The sequence below is a fragment of the Panthera uncia genome (assembly GCF_023721935.1).
Source record: "Panthera uncia isolate 11264 chromosome B2 unlocalized genomic scaffold, Puncia_PCG_1.0 HiC_scaffold_24, whole genome shotgun sequence".
In the NCBI taxonomy this organism is placed as follows: domain Eukaryota; kingdom Metazoa; phylum Chordata; class Mammalia; order Carnivora; family Felidae; genus Panthera; species Panthera uncia.
Genome location: NW_026057580.1, coordinates 58397652 through 58420285, shown reverse-complemented (window position 1 = coordinate 58420285; position 22634 = coordinate 58397652).

The window sequence follows — 22634 nt, the reverse complement described above, 5'->3', positions numbered from 1 at the left end:
AAGCTCTCACTCTGCTTTGCTTCAGGGGCTGTAATTATGCAGGAAAGTGGGGTACGAAAGATGGGTTTGCTTTCTGTGGGTGGAGAGGATACTGCAAGGCATCTAGGCATGAGAATTCCTAGAAAATGGGACTGTGGAGGACTAAAAGCACCATCCAAATGACACTCTTGAGGAGAGAGTGAGAAGAGTCATTCGGTTTAAACTGAAGTTTCCTGCATGAAAGAATGCAGTCCTTGTGGAAAAGTGGGCTAATTCCTCTTCGAAGGACATTTAGTCTAAAGCAATGAAGACTGGGGCCAGATTTCTACCTTTAACTAGTATATCTCAAGGGTCTAACTATGCTAAAGAGTGGCAGATGGTAGGTAGACATTGAAACTTGCGGTTCTGTCCCAAGGAGCTCATCTGTCTCAAGGGGTGTGGGTGCTATAGGTGGAGCAAGACCCAGATTCAGGAGATTTTACTCTATTCCTCAGAACCTAGAGATCTAATGACTGGCTTTGCAAAGGGCCTGATGAAATGAAAGCCATGCTTTAGAGAGAATCTGGCGGTTGTGTGCTATAGGTACAGGACAGGGAAGAGCCTGGGAAAATCAGGAAGAAGATTTCACAATTGGATGCGAAAAGCTGGGATGGAAGCAGTGGGGCTGGGCAAGGAAGGGGCAAATACGGAAAAAGAAGAGTTGCCGTCATTCTCAAATCGACTTGCTAAGCGAGGTAGGGGCAGGAGGCAGCCCAGGGTGACTTGAAGGCTTGGAGGAGGCTTGATTGATAGAAGGCTGGTACCAGGAATAGAAGTAGGGATGACAGAAGAGGAACTTGTTTCAGAGTGAAAATGACAAATTTATTTTTAGGTGTTTGAATTTTGAGGTGACAGTGGCATACCAAAGTAGATATATACAGCTTTGGGTTGAAAATATAGGACTGTCGGGGGAGTTCAGGGTGCAGGATATAGATTTAGGGGGTTCTCCTGATGAAATTATAGTTCAATTCATTCGCTTAGTTGTTCATTGACCAAGTGATTGGAATCAGCAGTTTGCCAGATGCTGAGCTTGAAATTGGGATGCAAAGACACAGAAGTGTGGCCTCTGTCTTTGAAGAGCAGGGAGCGGGATGTTGTAATACCATTTGCTATAGGCTAAGAGACTCATGTTTGTGGTAGAATGGCAGCACAGTGGAATGACACTCAACTCAGAGTAGGGGTGCTGGGAGGGCCTCCTGGAGCTGCTGTCCCCTGAGCTGTGTCCTATAACAAGTAGAGGTTCATCAGGGAAAGAAGGAGGTAAAGGGTATTTAATAGACCAAACAGCATGTGAAAAGGTACAGAGGCAAAAGGGAGCATGGACTATTTGGGATCTGGCTAGAGAAATGGATCCATGTGAGGGAGAGGAAAAAGAGAAGAGGGCAGAAGTTAAGCTGTGGAGCGCCTAGTAGGGCTCTTGGTGACTTCGAGCTGCTTTGTAGAACATACAAATGGGATGCCCAAAAGCACTGGACTCCATATTGTGGGTTGTGGGTTTCTCTTAAGCTTGGAAGCAATTTGGTAAGAGTAGCAGTTTGTGAACCAGAAGACTTTTTGTTAAGTGAAATAAGCCAGATACAGAAAGAAAGAAACTACATAATTTTACCTATGTGTGGAATCTAGAAGAAAGTCAAATACATAGAGGCAGAGTAGGCCAATGGCTACCAGGGGTGGAGAGAAAATGGGGAGATATTGGGCACAAAGTTGCAGTTATGTAGGATAAATAAGTGTAGAGTTTTAATGTACAGAATGATGACCATAGTTAATAATAGTGTATTGAATACTGGAAATAGACTAGGACAATAGATTTCAGGTGCTCTCATGTGAGAAGATCTGTTCATTTGTTTAACTGAAATAACTATTTCACTAAATCTGTATATCAAATGATCATATTGAATGCTTTAAATATATACGATTCTTATTTTAAAAATCAAAGAAATAGAAAGACTGCTCCAGCAACAGTGTGATGAATTGATTGGAAGAACGAAAAGCTGAAGTCAGGAGCACTAGTTACACGACTTCTTTAGTTATGAAGGAGAAATGAAGAGGGCCCGTTTTGAGACAGTGTCAGTGGGAATGGGGACAAAGGGATAGACAAAAAGATGGAAGAGTTCTAATAGGCAGGATTTCATGACACATTAGAGAGCAGAGATTTGAATATGGGGTTTATCAGCGTACAAGAGATGTTTGAGGCATTTGGAGGGAAGCACTGTACCAAGGAGTGTAGTGGGGGAAAAAATGGAGTCTGGGTTGAAACCTCAGATACCCCTGATCCTGGGATTCCTGTGACTTGATGGGTTTTCTGAGGAGGAAGGAATGAAGAAAGATCTGACAATAGAGGAATGAAACTACATGACTGTTACCATTTATGGGAACAAAAAGAGGGCAGGAGTTAGCAGAGGAAAGAATAGAGAGGGAGTAAAGACTGTGTGATGTCAAACGCTCAGTGAGAGTCTCAGGAGAGAAAGTGTGGTCAGCAGTGCCGTCAAGGAAAACGGGAGCGGAAAAGTTAGCACCTTTAAGACATTAGGAGGTCTCAGGGCGCCGGGGTGGCTCAGTTGGTTGAACGTCCTACTTCGGCTTCGGTCATGATCTCATGGTTTGTGAGTTCAAGCCCCACGTCAGGCTCTGTGCTGACAGCTGAGAGCTTGGAACCTGCTTCGGATTCGGTGTCTCCCTCTCTCTGCCCCTCCACTGCTCATGCTCTGTCTCGCTCTCTCAAAAATAAATAATAAACATGAAACATTAGGAGGTCTCAGGTGACCCCAAACAAAGCTGTTTCAGTAGAATCGTGATGGAATAGGCCAAATAACCCCAAGTGGAACTGAAGAGATTTTGAGGAAGTGGATTTGGTAAGTGTAGGTACCGGTTCGAGCCTGCTGGACCTCCAGCCTCCCCAGTCATCTGAATTATAACAGAATCTCACATTTCAAATTGAGTTCTGATAGTGCCGATAGTCTGTGAGAAATAGGCAAAATCCGAAATGGAACCAATTAAAAACACTACAGTAGAATATGAGCATAATGGTGGTTCCCAGAGTAGGTGCCTTCCGCAGTATTAAGCATATATGCCAACACACAGTCATGGAAAATAATCACAAAGAATAAGAATAAACTTCCTTGAGGGATTGAATATAGTTTAACTCAGACTTTGCATCAGCTGCCTTCTTTTCTGAACTATTGATGGCCCACTGTTGCTAGTTTCTTTTCATACTACATTTTGTCTTCTCATCTTTCTAACAGAGACTTTCCTAAAGTGAAAAAAAACCCCAAAAAACCCAACAAACCCTTCTGTGCTCTTTATCACTTTAGTTTATTTCCTGCCTTGTTGGAAAGCTTGCTCCTTCTGTGTGAAGCAGCAGATGGCAGCGTCCCAGACTGGTGAGAGGCAGGTGGGGTGCGTGGCCATGTGCCGTCAAGGCTGTGCCCCCCTGTTGTAGGTGGGGGTACCTGGCAGATGTGTAGACCGCGCCAGCCCAAACGTCTGAAGAAGCTCTTTCTGCCCATCGTGAGGTCCAAGGGGTTTCTGCTCTGATATCTACTGTCATGGAGAAAATCTTTTACCCCCCCTTTTTTCTTTCTCCAATCTTATACCCTGAGATTTGCAGTGATATGAATTCGCTGATGATATCGATGATAAAAAATTATGTACATAGACAATTTTGTAATTTAAAGTAGTGTTTTATATACCTGATCTCATTTGATCTTCAAATAAAAAATAACCTGTAAAGAAATCACTTCATGTTGCATAATAAGTGGGAAACACATCAAGGTTTTTCTTTCTTTCTTTCTTTTTTTTTTTTTTTTGTTTTAAAGCTGTTGGTTTTTTATCAAGATGATTCAGTAAGAAATATCTGACCAAAGTGCATCCTCTGAGTCCAGTGTTGGAGATTAGGAAAGAGTACATAAAAAAATTCTTATACTGAAAACTCTTGAGAAATTATTCTGGAGAAATCAAGGCTTTGTAGCAAAAGGTAAACATACTATTGACTGTTCTTAAAATATTTTTTAAGATTGTTCTTAAAATATTTTTATACTGCAAAATATATTTAAGAATCTGGACAATTTAAGGGGAAAAAAGCAAATATTTAAAAACTTAATTTTTTTCACTCTGGTTTTTGGTTTAGAATTTAATTTTTTAGTGGTGGTGCCAGGTAGATATTCAGTCTTTCTCAGTCCTTCTTATAATCAGGACTAAATTTCATACCTAAAATAAATCAGGATATATGTCTGGCAAGTTCAGACATCTACAGAAGCTGTGGAACAGCTATTTGAAAGCACATTTAGAACATGATTTGAGTTAAGTGGAGTGTACTATTGAGGAACCCAGTTTTTCTCCTTGGACAAAATGAGCATAATGGGAACTGGGGTCTTGTTAATGTTATTAGTTAAAGGGCATTAGAATGGTGCTGGGGCACCTGGTGGCTCAGTCAGTTAAGTGTCCGACTTTGGCTCAGGTCATGATCTTGAGGTTCATGGGTTCAAGTCCCACAAAGGACTCTGTGCTAACCGCTCAGAGCCTGAAGCCTGCTTCAGATTCTGTGTCTCCCTCTCTCTCCACCCCTCCCTTGCTCATGCTTTGTCCCTCTGACTCTCAAAAAAATAAAAAAATAAAAAATAAAAAAAGGGAATGGCGCTAAATTACTAAAATCAGAATCAATGAATTATGACCATTAACAAGCAGAAAACCAGCGGAACCAAAAGTTAAGATTCATTGGTGGATGACATTTTTGTTCCATCATCAAAATATCATATATACATATTTTTTTCATATATACATATTTAAAAAAATCATCAGATCATTAGTAGTGATTTTAACCTCTACCCAATAAGATGAATCCATGTGAAATAGATACCTTATTTCTTGTTTGTTTTCTTCTATTTTGAAATTCCAGTTGTAGTCACAATTTGGTAATAGTTTAAGAAGAATACAAAATTCTAATCCATGTTTACTGCTTTTCTGCTGTAGATATCTTTGCTGGGTTTTTTTCCCTGCAGATTAAAAAAATATAAGTGAGGTTTTTTTTGACACAAATTACAAACATACATAATATTCCTGGAATGTGTTTCAGTCTCTAGTTTATGTGCTCTTATAATTAACTAGATATCTTCAAAAGAAAGAATTCTAGTTCAGGGCTCAAATTAAGAGCAAGTAACTATAAACAGAGTGCTTGATTCATAAAAATAAACAGCACATATGGGCTTCTGCTGCAGATGTTATACCCTGGAGTGTGCCCTGATTTCCTCTTAGCTAAATAAGAATAGCAAAATCACATAGACGTGTAGTAATATATGAGCGTCAGTTACATTAGAATGCACGCCGTATATAGATAAGACAAGAGCATTTGTAAGTAGACTTTTCTAACCTCTGAAACTACAAAATGTTGGTTATATTACCTTTGGCTTTACAGAGAGCAACCTCCCCCAACCTGGCTGGTTCCCTTTCTCTCCACCACTCAGTTCTCAGGATGTTTCGTGCTTGTACAGAGCAAACACACGTGTATAAGCCCTTTTTGGTAGGAAAGATAAAGAACGAACATTTTACTGAATACTCAATATGTGATACTTTCTTTTTACCTCTGTTCAATTACTGTTTATATTTTAAGAATCTCCCCCAAGTCCCAATATTTGCACCACTTCTAATATAGATAGCTTTGTTTTTTTCCAGATTTTAGTGACTAATTTGCAAATTTCGTTTTTTTTAATGTTTATTTATTTTTGAGAGAAAGACAGAGTGCGAGAGGAGGAGGGGCAGAGAGAGAGAGAGGGAGACACAGAATCGGAAGCAGGCTCCAGGCTCTGAGCTGTCAGCACAGAGCCCAGTGTGGGGCTCGAACTCACAAACCCGTGAGATCATGACCTGAGCTGAAGTGGGATGCTTAACCAATGGAGCCACTCAGGCGTCGTCCTGTAAAATTAGTTTAATCTGTACCATAGCCCTTCCTAATGCAAACCCTCACTGAACACCCACTCTTTCGTACTTGATGAGTGAGTATCATTACCTTTATTGTTCCAGAGGAGCAGACCCTGAGAGGCCGGGTGTTGTGCTCTGCAGCATGGTGAAGACTTAAATCCGGGTCTGTCTGACACCCGAGCCTAATCCCTTTGCTGAGCACAAATTATGGGATAACCATACATACTGGGCAAGCTGTCCTGGCTGCACCACTACTGTCCTTGCCTCTTCCCATACTCCACAAAAATGAGATCCCAGGGGTTAAAAGGAGATCCCAGGGAGTAAAGTGATGCAGGGGGGGTCTGATCCCAGACACTGTTTCTAATGTGTGAAAGCCTTGTAGAAGTAATTCTCCATAGACATATTCACATTTTCTTTTATTTTTCAAGTTTTATTTTTATTTGATTTGAGAGAGAGAGAAAACGAGAGAGTGAGCACGAGTGGGGGAGGGGCAGAGAGAGAGAAAAGGAGAATCTCGAGCTCTAACAAAACAGAGCAAGGCCTGGGGCTCAGTCTCACAATGAGCTCCTGACATGAGCTGAAATCAAGAGTCAGCCCCTCAACCAACTGAGCCCTCCAGGTGCCCCAGAAGTATTCACATTTTAAAAGAGGAAGTCGGTTAGCTATAAATGGGGGGGGGGGACACCCTTGCCCTTTAGAAGAAGGTTTTGTTTGAAAAAGTTTTGACCATCAGAGCCACAGCAGAATGAAGATGGACCCCTTTGCTGTGGATTCAGGGGTCCAGATTCAGTGGGCACCCGAGAACATTATAAACAGGGGGCCAGAAATGTGCATCTAGTGCTGGCCCTGGTACACGCATCATCAACATTTTTTAGGTGGTTCAGTTTTGCTGATGGGTTGGCAGATACGGCTGACTGAATTTATTAAACATTGGACCTTGCCCTACTTTTAAAAATGCTTGAAATAATTTACAAGTTAAACTTGGTATGATGTTTTAGGATAAAATCAACTCTGAAGGAAGAAGACGTCAGGGATTTCAGGCATCACATGGACTCTGTTTTCTAGAAGCAAAGGCAAGCAAAGACATTGGTTTTGTAGAAGTCTCACTTTCTGACAACTCACGAGATACACACTTATTCACAGAGATAATTACTCTATGAAAAATATCTTCCTTTCTACAATTAGATTTGAGCCAGAGTTGATGGAGTCTTATGTGAAGAGCACACAGCAAAGATGATGTTTAGAAATAGTATCTTTAATCAGATCCTACTGGATTTTATTCCTCCCTGCAGATTTCCTTGTAGCCCTACCAAAAGTGGGACTAGAAGATTATTTAACCTGCTTTACAAGAGACACCTGGAGGGTTCACACCTTGGCCCTCTACAAGGGCAGAAGGCACAAGTTATTAGCTGTCTCAAATGAACATCTCTCATTCCATCCCTGATGATAACGTCTTCAACAAGCATTCTCAAGTGTGGATGCAAATGCGAATTATGGTCCCTGGAATTAGAAAATGCTGGGTATCATGAACTCTCTATATTGCTTCTATTTTTCTTAAATTCTTTAATTTACTTTTTGATATATTGATATATATACTCTTTCTCAGGTTACTGGTTTAGATATCGGCCAAAGAAAATAAGGGTCACACCAGTGAGGCAACTTACTATCTTGTAACTATCCCCTTTTGACCTTTTAGGTCCCTTGTCATAGAGGAGTTCCATAGGGCTCTTTCTTAGTGCCCAGTGTGGAACTTGATATGCTATGAATCCTCTAAGGACTGAAAGGAAACCTTGGGGAAACAGATTTCTGAGTCCAATTTGGGTCTGGGGACTGGCTTTGATGAAAGACAAATGTTCTAATTAGCTATTTCTATGTAACAGACCATCCCCAAACTTAGTAGTTTGAAATAATTATTATTATCTCTCATGGTTCTTTGGATCAACTGGGCTCAGTGCCTCATTCAAGTGCAGTTGGAGAGAGGCTGGGACTGAGTCAGTCATCTGAAGGGTCTGGATGTCCAAGGTGGCATCTTCACTTACATGTCTGACACCTCTGCTGGGAGGGCCAGAATGGCCCTGGACTGGGGATGTCTCTCTCACTATGGAGCCTCTCTATCTGGGTAGATCTAAGTAGTGGTGATCGAAGTAGTCAACTGTCTTACCTAGTGGCTGGCTTTCCTCAGAGTGAGAATTCCAAGAGACCCAGATGAAGCTACAAGTCTTTTCATGACCTGGCCTCTGAAGCCATGAGGCATCACTGCTGCTGAATTCTACTGGCCAAAATGAGTCACAGAGGCCAGTATAGATTCAAAGGGAAGGGATTTACAGAGTATAAACCCCAGGCATGGGGCATGGGGCATTGGGGAGCCAACTTTAAAGACTAAAACCACAACAGGGCAAGAATTTTTTTTTTTTAAGAATTTTGGACTAATCTGTGTCCTTGATCTTTGGTAAATACCCACAATGATCCCGAGGGGATCTCCAGACTGAAAATAGTCATGGTGAACCCATTCTATAGGCACAAACCACTAACTATCCCTGAAGTACCTGTAAAAAGACACAGGAGACTGGTTCCGTAAAAAGTTTTGTTCCTTTGTCAGGATTTATTATTTTAAAACTGGCCAAGGCCACCATCCAGGGGTGTGATCCTAAGTATGATACTTAGAAGCCTGTACCTGTAAACAAGTGAATTTTGCTGCCAAGGTCCTACACCAGGATAAATTCTTGTCCTCACAAACATTATTACTTGGCATGTGAAAATTATTATTTGGCATGAGAAAATAAAGCAAAGCAGAATACAGAGGACTGAGGGCTATTTCTCTGCCCCGTGGTCCATTTGTGACATTCATCCGTATCTCTCAATATAGAGGAATTTATGCGATCAGCTTGTTGGCACCTTGGATCACCCTTAGTGCTCTGAGTATGTAGGGTGTCAGACAGGTGGGCTGTGTGTGGGGCAAGGAAGAGTGAGGAAAGCCAGGGCTATGTAGTGCTGCCCAAGAGACTGTCTTCCCAACCTTCCAATATTCACTGGATCTCGTTTCTTCATGAGCCTCCTTCTCATTTCCCCTCCTCCCTTCAAATTTGAATAATAATTTTTATTATAAGAAGAAAAACAAACATAACAAAAATAACAACAACAACAGAGAAAGAGGGGATGCAGCCACTCAGAATTCCAGATTATAGGAAATGTACTTAAAGAAAGGATCACGCTATACATGTACAGTTTCTGGACACCTTCACCCTGGTGAATTTCATGCCAGGCATGTAATTTCAAAATCAAAGAAACGACAACCTGGGATGGTCACAGGAGAGTGGGTAGAATAAAGATCAACTTAATGAATGCATTGTGTATACAGTCTCTGAGGGTCACGATTTCAGGAGAGAAAAATAAGGGAAAGAGCAAGGAACAGAGAGTGTGGCAGAGAAGATAATAAAGAGAGAAAGGGGGACGGCACATCGGAGAAGAGTGGAGAGAAATCTAGGAAGAAAGAGGCCACACCTGGGGAAGAAAATATAATCACTACCAAACATGTTCCTCTATATTTAAATGTTGAACATAAAATGATTCGTAAAGTTCAGAATAGTCATTTTTCTGAGAGACAGAAGTAGAAGATGTCAGAAGAGAGGATTGTGGGATGAATATGCATAGTCACAGTGATACAGGGAGAAGGTCAAGGGCAGCTTACTGTCCTATGGTAGCTTGAAAGCAAAAATCTTACGGATCGGGCTCATGTCCCCCACGTTTCTGACCAGTTGTTTTGCTGATAGGTTTGCAATAAATGTTCCTGCCTGATGAAGAATTTTTCACGAAAAGGGATTCGTTTCTCGAAACCCATCTGAATGAAGATGGAATCAAGAAAATAAGGGGTAGCGATTCATTGCGTGGTTTAGGGTCGATCCTGGCTCTGCCCCTTAGCAGTTCTGTGACCAGAGCAAGTTCCTCATCCTCTTTCCGTTGCAGGTTCAGTATCTGTAAGAAGGGTGGGTAGCAGCGGAACATGCCTCCTAGGGTTGCTGTTAGGATTAAGTGGAATTGTGTGCAAAGGTTGAGCACGTTAATGTAAGACGCAGCGCATGGTAGCTGGTGTTATTATTACTCTGTTGCTATTAATAATAACAGCACATTTCAACTTTCTCTCTTCTGTGCTATTTTAAGCCCCTCCCCAAGGCTGTACTCTGAGTGTAAAATCAAAGTGTATTTCTTTGCACAGTACATGGATGTTAATGAAAAACTTTTGGGAGGCCACAGATGAAAATGTTCTGGTAGAGATGCAATGTTTACTCAGATATACTTGTTAAGCCACACAAAACTTTTCCGTTTTCCTGCCTCTCAATTAGCTCTAATTCTTGACTCCGCTACCTCCAGCTTTTGGAGTAAAAGTGTTTTCGATGGTCCACTGGGCCGCTGGATTAAGCTGTACTTAAGTTACTTATATGCAGAAATAAACTTGTCTTCTTTCCCCTTATCCTTCCCATACAATGGCACATTCCTACTAATTACGTTATTCTCTGTGATTCTCCAGGGTCCCCTGGATAACAAGAAGAGGCAATGTTACAGGACATATACTTTTACGCTTTATTGGCCTCTGTTATCCACGGGCCTAACACTGAAGCTGAGCAAACAGTCCAGACCCAAACGTGAAAACCCACTGATTGTCAATCACGTGAAGTCTGAATTTGATTAGAGGGCCAATTTCCTGCCCTTTCCTCTGTGCTTATGGAGAAACGAACAGCTCTCAAGTCCCTAAGAGATACTGCTTGATTTAAGCCCTGTGAAATTCTAACCAAAAGGTAATAGAAAGGAGAAACCAAGCTTATCAAATTTTCCTTAGGAGCATTGGTGTGTTTCACCTGTGGTAATTGGTGGAGTTCAGGCCTGCACTTCAACAGGCTCCAGGAAGTTGCCAGAAAGAACTACCAATAAATAAGCCAGTGCTTTGGAAAGCAACTTTTATGCTCTCTGGCATTGATTTAGAGGAGGTCTAAGAGGCGTGTAGAAGCACACAGGGCTGGTAAGTGACTGGGGGTGACTTTTGGGGTAAGTCATAGTTATTGGTTAATTACAAGAAGCATTTTGACGCTGTGAGGTCGTTAACTGGATGAAGGACACTGTGTATGGAACGAAGGTCTGTTTCTGTTAAAGGAGCCTAACAGAGAAAGAAGCCAATGAGAGACAGTATCACCTTCTCCTTCAGAAACAGATAAGTTCACCTATTTATTGGAGCATTTCATAAGAAACAAAGGAGAGGGAAGAAAAAAACCCCTCACAGGTGTCCTTTTAATTAAATCAGTGCTTTTGATATTGTGACCAAAACTGCTTAGGCTGCAGGGCTAAATGTGCTAAAATGTGCTAAAAGGGCACTGCTCATAGAACCACCCTCTGGAAAGGTTTCAGGGATGAAAGTATTTATGGCATAAAGAGGGAGATGCATCTTAAATAGCTTACTCTGAAAATCTGATACGAAAAATAAGAAAAGCCATCAGAGCGTTGCGGGCGGGTTTCACCGGGCATATCCCGGTCCACGTCAGCGCCGCTGATCCTGATGTTCACGCACACGACAGTCCACCATGGCTCGGTGCATTTCGATGAAATTGAAAATCGGGCTTGGGGATAACTGGATTCGTAGAGAGGACCAAGGGATCGAAGTCTTTCTGCCTCCAGTGGCCAGGACGAACTCGGCTGCTCTTGAGGACGGAGCAGGGAGTAAGTGTGGGGAAGACACAAAGCAGGCATGCGTCCTGACAGCCTTGCCCACCAGGAACAGGGAGGGAGACAGAAGGTAGCACTGGCTCTTGCCCTTCCATCACAAAGGACCGATGTCTCTTTGGGGCCATCGACTCCTTTTCTCTTTTGGTTTTGTCTCCTGCACAAGGTATGCTTCACATCATTGTAAGAAGGAAATTCCAGAAATGAGTTTCAATTCAACACTGCAAGTATTTATTGAGCACCTGAGCCCTAGACGCTGCCTGGGTATCTGTGCCTGTTGGCAGATGGAGATGAAAAGCAGAGACCAAGAACGTGTCCCATTCCCATGAAAGGGAAAACCCAAGTTCTGGACAACTCATTCCAGGTACTTCTATACCGGAGGCAGCCTTCTTGAAAGAAGTCGGACTTGAGAAGCTGTCACCAATGGAGCTGTTTCTCTGGCGTCGTGTTCATTTAGGCACAGCCGAAAGGCCCCTTTGACAGCATTTAGTACACGGTCGAGCCATTTCAATCTCAGTGAATATTAGGGGAGAATGCTTTCCCTTTATTGCAGAAAGCAGCACCGTGAGGAGATGAGGGAAACAGAAAAGCAGCAGCCATGCTATTAGGAGAGCCAGATCCTCCTGCTGTCCAAGGCTGAATCCTGGCCAGGGCCAGCCTCCACAACCACGAGCTCTGGCCGTTGTCAGCTGCAGTGACACTACAGTTCCTTTGAGGACTGGGAGGACGTGCCCAGGATAACAAAGATACACATGTAAATAAGAAGCCACTGGGGTTTGCGGGGTTTTGACAGTTCACCAGTGTCCATTTGTTGAATTCCGCATTAGCGAAGCAATAAGAACCGTCTCTGACCTTTTGTTATGAGCAAGAGGACCAACTGGGGGCCTGAAATGTACATAATGACAAATTGGCAATAATATTAACAATAAAACTTTTGAGAAATGAGCTTTTTTTTTTTTTTTCCTTTTTGTCTCTCCCTGGCCTGTTTCCATCCCTAGCCTGGGCTCCCTGGGTCAGAAAAGCATGCATCCCAGTTTTCTTTCCCTTGGGAGCCATGTGCTGTGTGAGCTGCTGTCTCTGGGTGGATTGGCCATCTTTCTTCTGGTTCTCCCTGCAGTTTGCCTGAGGAGTTACTAGAAATCCCCTGGGAAGGCAGTGGGCCCAATTCTTGGCTTCTGAGCCCTTTTCAACTGAATAGGGATAATGGTCCTGAATGGGGAGAACCTTATCCACGTTTTAGCACTTTTAACACTGGAATCCAGAGACCACAGAGGGTGATGCCTCCAGCTCTTGACTGATGTCATTCATTTGAAACTTAATACATCATAATATGTACTATTCCTTACCTGTCCGGAAAAAGATTTTATTTTTTGATGATGATAAAAAGAATCCAGAGTTACTGAAAAATCTTAGAACGTACAGAAATAAAAATGTAAGGGATGAATTAAAAATCATTTGTCATTTTATTGCCTGGAGGTAGCCATCGTTAATAATTTTGCATTTATTCTTTAAGATCTAGCTTTATGTTGATACACACCTATTTGCCTGTTAAAAACTCAATGGTACTATGTAAACTGTTTAGCGAACTCTTTTATTTTTTCTATATCAACAAATATAGATCTCCATTACATTTTTATGCCCTCGTAGTATTCCACAATGTAAATGAACCATGACTGACTCAAGCTATTATTCATTGCTGGTGAGTACTTGGGTTGTTTCTGATTTTTTCTAAGTCTTTGGTCTTACATAAACACATTTTCAGTGAATATCTACATAAATTCTGTGAGGGTTTCCCATTACCATTTTTGTCTACCTCCTGTAGACAGGAGCTCTTTATATGTTAGCACATTGTTTGAAATGTGTGTGTGTGTGTGTGTGTGTGTGTGTTCTTTTTTTTTTTACATTTTTTTTTCTCAGTTTGTTGCCTGTCTTGAACTTTTATTCATGGTTTTGCTATTACTGTTTTTGACCATTGGTAAGGTGTTAGGCATTTATATAATTTTAGTTACCAGTGGTTTCCTTTATGTACAGCACAGTGTTTAAGAAACCCAGGTTTTCAAAACACACTGCCTAAATTTGAATTCCATCTCTGTTGTTTATTACCTGCGTGGTCTTGGTCAAGTAATTTACTTCAGTTGTTGTCAATTCCCTTACCTGTAATATGGAGATGACAGTGGTACCTACCCGATGATGGACATTGAATAAAATAATACACGTAAAGATAAGTGCCCAACACAATACGTATATAAATCAGTAAGTATTAAAAATTATTTTTATTGTTATTTGAGAGTAAATATGGCAAAGAAAACTGCAAATAAAACATGTGTAAGTTCAACTTCAAATCGTATTTTAGAAACAAGTAAAAGTAACCATTTGGGGAAAACAAGTTGTGCAAATTACCAAGCCCAGAAGTACAAGGAGGATGGAAAACAAGTATGTTTAATACTCTCTATAAGCTGCAACAGAAAAGAAACTTCTCATACTTTGACATTCTAAGCACAGAAACAAAATATAGTTTGCAAGTGCTTGGCAGAAAAAAACTCAGCATCGTCTTTCAAGAAGAAGTGTCTAGGCTTCATATGAGAAAATCTGGGATGTCAAAACGTGCCGCATATTGAGATGAAGAGGTCATACATGGGGGTGTCCGTATGATCCAGCTTGGAGCAAGGCAATAGGTAGCACTTGGGGGTTGCCCAGGATGGTCAAGATCGCCTGGAGGGTGGTAGGGCAAGGTGGAAGTGGCATGGAGTCAAAAGAGAGGACAGAGGAGGTGGGGTTGGTTTTGAATAAATATGTAAATCAAGAAGGCATGGTTGAGCATCTCTGGGGTGCTGTATCCTCACGATGCTTCCTGCTCATGTCCTGCCCAATTGACATTGCTACATGGGAAACCCTGAGCAGGACAACGATGAAGTTGACGGACTCTTCTGATCGCTCAGATTGCGCTCCTTCCCTTTGCTATCACTGGGAGGGCTATGTCCATTCAATTCCAGAGTGGGGATAGAACTGATAGTCTGTAATTCTTTTATAAAATTTTTTGTTAATGTTTATTTATTTTTGAGAGAGACAGAGCATGAGCGGGGAGGGTCAGAGAGAGAGGCACACACACAGAGAGAACCTGAAGCAGGCTCCAGGCTCTGAGCTGTCAGCCCAGAGCCCGACGCGGGGCTTGAACCCACAAACCGGGAGATCATGACCTGAGCTGAAGTCAGATGCTTAACCGACTGAGCCACCCAGGCGCCCCTCTCGTCTAGGGGGCTAGATTTTTATTCTTGTCATCACCAGTATACTAATCATCATTATAAACATTATTAGTAAGGTTTTCTGTCATTGGTGCCATGCTTAGAGAGACCTTCATGGTCCCGAGACTGAAAAATATTCATCTGTATTTTCTTTCTTGTACTTCTGTAATTGCATTGCTTTACTTCAGATTTTCAATGCTGATCGTTTTTACATATGTGTTCTATCTCCCTGACTTCCTTTCTAAGCAACTAGAGGTCAGGAAAAATGTCCCTGTTACTCTGTGGCTCTGGCCTTGCACAGAGCCAATCCTGGTGGACCTTCAAAATTTGTCTATTGATGTGATATTGATTGCAAAAGGCTATTTTTCCTTTGTGATTTTATGTCTGGTAAAATTTGGTTTTAGTTTTCGGATGGTGCTTGCTGTGATTGAAGAAGCCTGGACTGAGTCCTCTCAGGAAGTGGTCAGTGCCCTCCATACTTGGGGGTGAGCTTAGGAGGATGCCCAGGGGCCTCTGTCGGGTAATAAAGAGACATCATGACTCCAAACTCTATGACAGACGGGAGTTCCTAATCATTGCTTCCTTGCAGGCAAGGAAGGTATGTTTGTGTGTGTGTGTGTGTGTGTGTGTGTGTGTGTGTGTGTGTATAGCCCATCATTTTTATCACTTCTTAGAGAACTCAGGGACTAACAAATGATAAGGAACCATTGTTTTCTGCTCCTACCCTGGGTGGCTGCCGGGGTCTTGTGAACTCGGAGGACCCCATCGTCCCTTGTCCTTTCCCCAGCTTGTCTGCTCTGCAAGGAGAGGAGAAGACTCAGCCCTGAGTGAAGCTGGCTTCAGGGACCACTGTGGACCCTTAGCAGTTCCAAAGGCAGATAAAGTGCTCTGGCCTCATTCTGACCCTTGTCTCACCCACAGCTTCATGGGAAGAGAGAAAAAAGAAAACCATCAGCCCAGGATAGAGTTCCCAGAACTCTTTGTACCCTTTGTTCCTCTTATCACCACCCGATATAATGATGCATTTCTCTGCTTATATGTTTAAATGTGTCTCCTTATACTAGGTTGTGAATTATGTGGGAGCAATGGCCTCATCTATCTTGTTCACTACTTTATCCACAACAGCAAAAATAGTATTTGACACACAATAGATATTCAATAAAGGCATATTTTAATTAATCAGTGCACAAATTCATGTTGAATGATTTTTGACAGCACTAAACATGTTCACGTAGCTAAAGCCTTTAATAAGTGCTAGAAAATGGGGCGCCTGGGTGGCTCAGTCATTTGAGTGTCCAACTTGTGCTCAGGTCATGATCTTGCGGTCTATGAGTTCGAGCCCTGCGTCAGGCTCCGTGCTGACAGCTCAGAGCCTGGAACCTGCTTCGGATTCTGTGTGTGTCTCTCTCTCTCTGCCCCTCCCCCACTCGTACTCTGTCTCTGTGTCTCTCAAACATAAATAAACACCAAAAAACGTGCTAGAAATCACTAAGGACAGGTAGTGTTGATATGCCCATTCGCACCCACAAATCATCTGGATCCATGCATAAAACATACAGGGGGCCCATACTTTCCCAAACACTGGTTCCAGAGAAGTGTAGTTCATTGTATAGATATATAATAAATACTTGTAGGTGGCTAATTGGAGTTTGAAGCACAGCGCCTCTGCTAATCTAATCATCACTCAAGTTGGGATCTACTTGGATGATTCTAAATGTCCCATAGTAGTAATTGAACTAACTATTGTCCCATGTGCAACACCCTTGCTCGTTCAGAAGGCTCAGATCCATGCCCTGTGGAAGTGAGGGCTCCTCATCTTCCTGCTCTCAGTGAAGTCTTCCTGATTATTTGTCCCTGCGGATTCCATGAAGTTCTGGACTTCAAGGAAGGAAGAAATGATTGACATTTGTTTATGTATGAGATATTTATTAAGTGCTTCTCAGTGTCAGAGACCATGCTGGCTTGATGTGGGAGCCCAGAAGAACTGAGATGGCTTAGCTAGAGAAGAAATCTTCAGGAGCGAGTTAGCACTCGCTTTCAAGGACAAGATGAGATTGAGGAGGTGGTGGTGAGCAGCTTTCTTCACCAAAAAGTAAGGCAAAGCCCCAACAATAACCCAGCAACCTTTGGATGAAAAGGGACTGTAAACTGGACTGAGGTAAGGACAGGGGCCATACTTTCTAAACTAGAAATTGAGACACATGGTCTGACACACGATCTGACAGATGGATGGAATATTTTGGATTATGACTGTCCTAGAAAATCTCTTACAGATGGCTTAGGTGTAGTACACAGTCATGGACACGTTATGACTTGAGGGATGTGGGGAAAATGTCATGCCCTTCTTCAAAATATCTTTTCCAGTACTGTACATTCCACTATTAGAGATTTATTTCTGTGCCCTGTGGAGGCTTTTAGATATTCCATCTTGTACGTAAGATCTTAAACACTTGTCATGTTATTGATTTGGGAGTTCAGTTTTGAAAGTAAACGTACGCAGGAATGGGAAACCTGTGGGAAAGAGTGGTGGTAGGAGGTAGGGGTAATTTTCTTTTTTTTTTTTTTTTTAAGTTTTTATTTATTTATTTTGAGAAAGTGAGACAGAGAGACGAGAGAGAGAGAGAGAGATGCAGAGAGAGAGAGAGAGAGAGAGAGAGCGTGTTCGTGTGTGTGCATGAGCAGTGGGAGAGGCAGAGAGACAGAGGGCAAGAGAGATCCCTAAGCAGGATAAATGTTCTCGGCAGGGCTCCATGCACAGCTCCATGCAAGGGTCCACATGGGGCTCCAATTCACAAACCTGAGTTTGTGATCATGACCTGAGCTGAAACCGAGTCAGATGCTTAACTGACTGAGCTACCCAGGTGCCCCAGAGGTAAGGGAAATGTTCTTATGTTGCCTACAGCTGACTTCATCCACAAGAGTTGCCAGACGGTGTCACAAATACCCAGGGAATCTGTGAATTTCCTCCTTGGAGATTTCAAAGGAGAAATGGCTGGCCAAGGGGCAGCCTTGCCTGGCAGGCCCAAGCCCAGAGCCAGCACTGCTCAGCTCACAGCTAGGCAATGAATATGATGCATCAAAATGCACTAGACCACTGCCATCCTGTGTGCACCCAATTCTGTGAATCATGAAAGCACATTCACAGTATTGTCAACTCAATAAACCAAACTCTTGCTTTTAAACTAGCAGAATGGGTAGCGGGCACCAAATTTCGTGTGTGCTCATGACAGAATTTCACATTCTTATTTATGCCTCATGACTGCTACTTAAAAACTATAATCTCTTACAGAAAAAAGATAGAAGGAAAAATGACCTTGAAGGATATCAAGTTTGGAAATAATTACTTTATAAATACACTGGGTGGAGAGCAGCTGAACAATTGGAATGTTCCCGTCCTGCCCCATTCACACGTTGGCCACAAGCTGCTCACTATGGACACGGCATCTCAGCAGACATTTCATAATGAGACATTTCTTAAGGAGCTTTGTATGATCGTCCGTCTTGACTGTATGCCACTTTGTTAAAATACAAAGGGAAGCAAATGGAAGAGTCAAGATACTGTGCATAAAAGATATGGGTGTAGGCTCCTCTGATAGAAAAGAAGCTGCTTGTAGGAAGGGTTCAGGTTTTATCTCTTTTGTATTCCATCCCCTCCTCCAACCACAAAGTGATTTTAATATGGTAGGCCATTATCTAACGAATGAATGAATGGTTCAGTAAGGCAGAAGACCTTTTTAATCAAGGGGTTTTCTAACACCTTTTCATGACTCAGCTGAGATTTTTTTTTAACTTCTTTACTTCTACCTACACTAACACTTGTACTAACACCTGTATGACTCATGAAAGAAAAATCTCAAAGATGGACCAGAAGAGGCCATATTAAAAAAAAGGAGGAGGCCTCATGATGTTCTCACTCCCTATAGAAATTTCTTCTGTAGCCATCAATGACTGTTTAGAATATGGCAGTTTTCATTCCCGTGAATCTGTGAGAGATCATCCTGCAATACGATTTCAGCTGGAGAAATAAAATTTAATCCTCACTTTCTTCACCCTAGACTGGGAGCAACAGGCAGACAAAGAATGTGTGCATTTTCTCCATTTCCTGGGCACCCCGCTTGGTGCCTGGAATCTAGTAGGTACTCAATATTTGTTTGTGAAATAAACAGAGGCATGAAAGCAGTCCATGCTGGTGGTAATAGCATGGACTAAAAAATCCTTTGTTTAACTGCCTTATGAAAAACTTTGAATAAAGCCATATCTCTATTTTACATGCTTATCTCTTTTGGCACTTCAGAAAGGCAGGCCATGATTTTATTTTAGGGGATGCTAACATGGGGGGAAATGCAGAGACATGGTACTGTGGACCATCTCAGTACCTGGGCAGTTTTCTTACTCATAGTAGGTGCTTAATAAACATGCTTTGAGTTAACATATATGTGTGTTTATATGTGTGTGTGTGTGTACATATGTATATGTTTCCCCTTAATGGGATGTTTAATGTAACCTCTGAAACGTTAAGCTTGATAAACACAAAGGCAGTATTTTTACTCTAAGTGCTCGATAGTTGGCTTTCAGAAACTAGTAATACATATTTTAAAAATTATGGTTCTTTGGTTAGACATGCTTTAGTTTAGATGGCTTCTGTGATAGAGGTGAGCTCTTATGAGCTCCTTCAGGGGCAGGAGAGGTCTGGAGTGCTGGAAACAGTGAGCAAGAAGCCATTCAAGGTAAACGGTAATGTTGGGGTGCAGGTGTTCAAGAGGCCATGTGACAGCTAAGTGAAGCAGCTAGTCTTTGGTGGGGAGGCCTGAAAGGAATGTATGCTGACTGGACTTTCTAGCTCCTATGTGTCAGTGGGAGGCCAAAAGGCCATCTCCCTTATTTTTCTAATATAGGAAATAAGTTACTGTGTAAATCAAAGTCTTTAGGTAACAATTATATAGTAGGCAGTAAGGGATTCAGAATAATTTGACAGCATTTCTGTTGATGTGCAAGAGATAGGTCTGATCCTTGCTGTGGCCTGTTCTTTAGGGGTGAAAAACCCACTGACTCGATTACCAAGACATGAGCTAGACAGCAATGTGAACAAAGATGTGTGTGTGTGTGTGTGTGTGTGTGTGTGTGTGTGTGTGTATCCTTGGTCTGGAGGAAATGTGTGGAGTGATCTTTATGGTGGTAGGTTAATTCTTTCCCATATAAACAAAGGGGTTTGATAAGAGTTGTAAATGCCCTCCTATGAGAGAAAACAGACTATGTACTGTGTTGTACAAAGTGTCTACATGAAGAAAATTAAGAGGCAAAGTAAGAGTAGAGAGAGACTAGAAAATGGCTCATTAATGTGTGTTAGGATTCTCCAGGGAAACAAACAATGGGATGTCTATCTGTCTGTCTATATCTATCTATCTAGAAATTTATTTTGAGATTTATTCTGAGGAATCAGTTCACATGATTGTGGAGTCTAGCAAGTCCAAAATCTGCAGGGTGGGTGAGCGGGCTGGAGATTTATAGAAAAGCTGATGTTGCAATCCAAATCCAAAGGTAGTCTGTTGGCAAAATTCTCTCTTCCGCAGGGAAAGTCCGTCTTTTTTCTGTTCAGACCTTCAGCTGATTGGGTTATGGAAAGTAAAGTTTCCTCGAAGTCTACTGATTTAAATGTTAATCTCATCTTAAAAAGCCTTCACAGAAACATCTAGAATAATGTTTGACTAAATATTTGGGTAACTTCGTCTAGCCAAGTTGATACACAAAATTAACCATCACGGGGCATCTCCATGCAGCTCAAGTGAGGTTTTTTGGCTGCACATAGTATGCATTTTTGAGTCTCCTGACGCTCATGTGGAGAAAGATCTTAAGATATTTCCACCTCTCCGGGAGAGGGAACTAGAGATGTTCTGTAACCCCACAGGCAGATATAAATCAGACCAAGACCTAGGACAGCTGAGATATGGGCCAGTGTAGATCTGAGCAGTCCCAAATAAGACTTTTACTTGTATTTAGTTGGCTAATGATATTGTGATATATCATACGTTTATAGTTACTTTAGTTGTCTATGTGTAATTTGGATTTTCACTAAGCTTTACTTGTAATGTCATCTAAAATGTGCATTATATTTCACATAATCCTCAATATATTTTTGTACCTTCAGATTAAGAAACTCAGAGTGAATGGGCTATGTCTAAGTTAAATCAGGGGGAAATTCCAACAACTCATGTGGTTCTAAACTCTGCTCAGGCAGAGTGGGAGTAAACTCTGGCACAGCAGAGAAAGCACAGGGTTTGAATGCAAGCTCCACATTACACATGTGCCATTTAAATTATATGATCATCACTTACAGGTTCAGAGATGCAGTGTTTTCATCTGTTAAATGGGGATCATGATACTTGCCTTGGAGGGTTATTTAGAGTATGAAATGAGATCATGCAACCAAAGCATCTCGTATAGTTCCCAAAGAAAAAGAGTTGGTGTTAAATAATTATTGCTTACTTTCCTCCTGGGTAAGGTCCTATTTGGAATATATGGCAAATACTGTTAATTTCCCTTATTCCCTTCTTTCTTGGTTCATGCCAAATCCAATTAAAGAAACCCACTTCCCAGCCCCCCTGGTAGTTGTGAGTGCCATTTAACATGTTCTGTCCAATGTGACATAAGTGAAAGCCATCTCCTTTGCTGATAAAGATGCCACATTTCTCTTTGTCAATTCCTTCTCCTCTCCACCTGCTACTTAGTCATGATGGCTGCAGCTGCACCAATCATTTTGTGACTGTGAGAATATGGACAAGAAATCTAGAGGCCTCAGCACGGATACCCACGCACCACTGAATCAAGACCAGAAACCATTTTATCAGGACAACGTCTACTTGAGTAAATAGAAGCTTCTATTTTGTTCAATCTACTATTTTATTGGATTTTCCTGGTGTAAAAGTTGTGTAAAAGTTGATTGCAATCCAGCTAATGTGGGAGTTAATCTTAGCAATATTAAATATAATTTTTTAAAAAGTTCTTTTAGGAATATTACTGACTAACCAAATAAAGCCTCACTGTAAATATCTATTACTGGTGTAAGTAAATTATGTCATATGATCCAAAGCATCTCCCCCTACATCCTGCTTCCCATATCCTGCTACTTTTAATATTTGCCAAAATCCAGTGGATTCCCTTCCTTACCTTTTGCCTCTTCCAAATCCTGCCCACTTTCATTTTTACTCATATTACCCAGACAGAATTATCTCTCAACCATTAACCTCTATTATTGAATGCCAGAAAGAAAAAAAAAAAAAGATCGGTTTTCTGCTTTCACAAAAATAAACTTAGGTATTTCTCTAACATTTAAATTAGTTTTCTAAAAACAGAATTCAATGCCTTCCATTTGAGGAACACTTAGAAGTTGCCTCATAGGTGCGAGGTACCAAGTCTAAGGCAGTCCTGCATTTGGTTGCTGGGTCTGCAATGAGGTGAAACAGACACTGACAGCAAGCATTTAGAAACTTTCATAATAACATAATAATAGCGCGTGACTGAAACTTCATTTTTATTGTATTTTACAGAAGTCTTAGTCTGTTATGGATTGGAAACTTGAAAAAAGATTTCTCCTTTCCTCTTCCTTCCTTCCTTCCTTCCTTCCTTCCTTTCTTCATTCGTTCGTTCGTTCACTTGTTCGTTCCTTCCTTCCTTCTTCCCTCCTTTCCTATCATAGATAGTTTGAGAAACACTACTGTAATGGGTATATATCAGGTTGTATAAAAAGTCACTGTA